Consider the following 4,372-nt stretch of genomic DNA (forward strand, 5'->3'; position numbering starts at 1 on the left):
AAAAATTTTAAACCACAAAGTATCCACTTGTTATGTTCTGAAGCCTGCCTGTGGGTCTGGGTAAAATGTTCTACACAAGCACAGTTAAAGAGTTCTGGAATTCCCACTCTTTGCAATGTGATTCATGATTTATTGTTATCCACACAGTCAAATGCCCTTGCATAGTCAATAAAGCATAGGCTAAACCATCTTTCTGGTAGAAAAAATATCAGGAAGAGATTGTAGTATTATTAGTACTTCATATCTTAATATGGTAGTATTTATATTTTCACTGTTTTAGGGTGTTTTGTTGTATTTCATCTCCATTTGTAGAAATTAAGATGCAGAAAGTGGCGATCTGCTGAAAACTGGAAAAAGTAGAGATTGAGATAGCTCTTAAACCTAGGTCCCCTAATATCCTTTTCTGCAGCACTGAGTTTTAAGTTGTTGGTAGATGTCATTAAGTCAGCTTCACCTCATTGTGTCCCTATGTACAAAAGAACGAAGCATCATCCAGTGCTGTGCCGCCTTCCTAATTGGTCAAATGTTTGTTCAAACCCATTGTTGAAGGCACTGTGTCAGTCTATCTTCTCAAAGACCTTCCATTTTTGCATTGGCCCTTGACTTTAGCAAGCATGATGTCCTTCTCCAGGGACTGGCCTCTCCTGATAACATGCCCAAAGGACATGAGACAAAGCCTCTCCCTCCTTGCTGTACTTCATCCAGGACAAATGTGTCTGTTCTTCTGGAAGTCCACAGTTTTTCAATATTCCTTTTGAGCACCAAAACTCATAGGCATCCATTCTTCCTTGGTCTTTCTCATTCAGCGTCTGACTTTCACATGCACATGGGGCCATTGAAAATACCATGGCTTGGGTCAGGTGCACCTCAGTCCTCAAAGTAGCATCCTTGCTTTTCAACACTTTAAAGAGGTCTTTTGCAGCAGATTTACCCAATGCAATGGGTCCTTTGATCTCCTGACTGTTGCTTCCACGAGCATTGATTGTGGATTCAAGCAAGATAAATCATTGACACCTTCAGCCTTTTCTCCATTTATCATGATATTACCTACTGTCCAGTTGTGAGGATTTTGGTCTTGCTTACATTGAGTTGTAACCCATACCGAAGGCTAGAATCCTTGATTTTCATCAACAAATGTGTCGATTCCTCCTCTTATCAGCAAACAAGGTTATATCATCTGCATACCTCAGGTTGTTAATAAGCCTTCCTCCGATCCTAATGGCACACTCACCTTCAGAGAACCTAGCTTCTCTGATTATTTGTTCAGCGTATAGATTGAATAGTATGGTGAGAGGATACAGCCCCAATGCACACTTTTCCTGATTTTAATCCATGCAGTATTCCCTTGTTCTGTTCACACAACTGCCTCTTGATCCATGTACAAGTTCTGAATGAGCACAAGGCAGTATTCCGGAATTCCCATTCTTCTCCAGGTCATCCACAGTTTATTATGCTCCACACAGTTGAATGCCTTTGCATAATCACTGAAACACAAGTAAGCATCTTTCTGGTATTCTCTCCTTTGAGCCAAGAGTCGTCTGATATCAGCAATGCTATCCCTTGTTCCACACCCTCATCTGAATCCAGCCTGAACTTCTGGCAGTTCCTTTTCAGGACTACTAAGTAGTAACTCGAAGAACTGCTTTCAACAGAAGACTTTAAACCGTCCACATGTAGCCCCAAGGGGCTCAACTACCCTGACCCCACCAGGGGCATGACATTCTAGCTCATGTGGCGCTCCCCTTTTTCAGGCTAGATTACATAGTCTTTTATTCTACTGGACTCAGCATGCAAGGTATGTGACCTGGGCAGGAGCGCAGCGGGTGTCTTTGGTGCTCCGATGTCTGTTGGTGTGTGGCAGGTAACATAGCTCTTGTCTCTGCTGTGCTGGGGCAAGAGAGGCTCATGGGAGCAGCTGGGTGTTGCCTGCCAGGATCTCAGCCAGCTTTCCTTGGCAGGAGCGTTGGCTATTGTTGGGGCTCCTGAGTGGCTTGGACACAGGAGCCAATGAAGCACGAGGTAGCAGGGGCTCCTGGGGTCACCTGGTCACTTGGACCCCAAGGCTGTTTTCTCACCTCTGTCTGCTGAGCCTTCCTTATGCAAATAGCTGATCTTCTGGTCAAGTGTGGGGATGAAGGGAGTGCTAGTGGGCTCCCAGCTGGCGTCTGGAGCAGAGGGCCAGGAACACAGTGCCCCACTCCCATCCTCTGCCTCTCTGCCAAGGCATTTCCACTCTGACCTGCCGTGTCCAGGGTGTGCCATGCCTGGGCCCCAGCCAGCTGTCAGGGCAGGATGGCGGGCAGCTTATCTAAGGGTGGGAGACACAGAGGGAAGGAGAGTCGGCTTGGGTCCAGGGAGGGTGAATGACAGGTTGAAAGGGCAAAAGTGTTTCCTCTTCCAGAGTCTGAAACAGGAAAACCTTTCAGACCAAATGCCTCCATGTTTCAGACCCTCGGAGAAGCAATGCAGCCAGTGGATCAGGTTCTAGGACTGGGAGCGAAGCTCACCACCTTGTTTCCCCCACCCAGTAGAGCTAACTGACCATGTGCCTTCACTCACCCCTTTCTCACCCCCCACCCCTCCTCTTCACCCTCTCAGGTGCCAATGACATTAAGAGCATTGCCCCCAATCCCCCAGACCACCCATTTCTGCATGGGCGCTCTGGGGATAGTTGACAGACGAGTCTCTACCCTTCCTTGGGGCAGACAACTCAGGCCATGGCCAAGCTTCAGGCGTAGAGAGTAGCCCGACAGCAGCCCTGGCCACCGGCGTCAGAGAGCACCCCCTTTGGAGGAAGTAAGAGCTGCTCTGCCATCCTGGGCCTGGCATGTCTGCCCCGTTTCAGAGGGCTTTTCCTGAGAGAAGAGTGACATTCATGAGAGCAGCCTGGAAATGAAAAACACATGCTAAAGCTTGCCGCTCTCCTACTTACAAGGATGTCTGCCAAAGGCTGGTGGCCCACAGAGAGCCGGGCAAGGACAGAGTCCTGGGGTGGCCCTGGGGTCTGCTTCTCTCTCATTTAGCCCCGTTCTTTCCTACCCTTCCCTGTTCTAAGCCCCTCGTCCTGGGTAGATCCAGAGGGTTCTACTGAACATTTGACCATAAGAGGAGAGGTGAGCAGGAGGGACCCCCGTTTCTCCCACCTTGTCCGTGCCCACACCCCTTCTCTACTTTCTGCTCCTGCCCTCCTCCATCCAGCAGCCAGAGGGGAGTTTTCCAGCACAGATCCAATGATGTTGCGCAAATCCAATCCTTGAACCCTTCAGGCCCTCAGACGCAGTGCGGACCCCTCAGTGTGATTTTGGAATCACCTCTCACCTCCCCTGACCTTCTCTCAGGAATCTCTCTCTCTCTCTCTCTCTGCCCTGCTTCCTCAAGTCCAGCACCCCAACTTTACCAAGCCGCTTCTAATTCCTTAAGCCTTTGAGCTAGCGGTCCCCTCTCCCCTGGACGTATAGAGCCTTCCCAAGAATCTTCTCCTCACTGTCACAGGCTCACAAGTGGCACGTGGCCAACCCAGCTCATGTGTATTCTTTAGGCTCAGATTTAGAGTGACTTCCTCTGAGAAGGCTTCCAATCTTGTTCTCCCCTAGCCTACCCCCTAAGCCATGCTAAGGAAAGTTAATGGTCTGGACTCCCTTAACAGAGCTCTCCCCACAGTATAACAGCATCTCCCGATGCTGGCTTCCACTGCCCCAAACCAGACAGCTCACTTCCCAAGTTTTTGTGACAGATATCTTCACGATTGGGCCTGGTGTGCAACAAATGTATTAGATCAGCGGTTCTGAGAGTCCTGAGAAATTTTACCTGTGATCCAATAAAATGCATCTTGTTCTCACCCGACCTAAAGGCAGACCGGTTGTTGGCCCGCCTTCCTGCTCCTCGCCCCTCTTAACTACCCCAACCAACTCACCCACTGGCTGCAAGTCAATTCCACAGCTCAGAGTAGAATTGCTCCTTAGGGTTTCTGAGACTGTACATCTCTTTTGTTTTTTTTTTATCATTTTATTGGGGGCTCGTACAACTCTTATCACAATCCATCCATCCATCCATTGTGAGACTGTACATCTTGACAGGAGCAGACAGCCTTTCCTTCCCGGTGTTGGCATTGCTGACCTGTCATACCACCAGAACCCCTTTCTTACCAATGAATCCCCAGAAATTGCAAACGAGAGAGCAGCACCTCTTTGACTATAAGCTTCCATGTAAATATGTATCGTTGCCCACTTTCAGACCAGACAGCCAATCATTGATCCATGAATCAAGATTCCACATAAAATTCTCCACCATAATGGATCATCCTTGGCCAGGATTGGCTGAGCCTGTGTCCTTGCCACCAAATGAAAGTCCGACCCATGATAATTTGCTCATG

This window comes from Echinops telfairi, unplaced genomic scaffold (assembly GCF_000313985.2).
Source record: "Echinops telfairi isolate 266 unplaced genomic scaffold, ASM31398v2 ScPeMD7_10;HRSCAF=50, whole genome shotgun sequence".
NCBI lineage: Eukaryota > Metazoa > Chordata > Mammalia > Afrosoricida > Tenrecidae > Echinops > Echinops telfairi.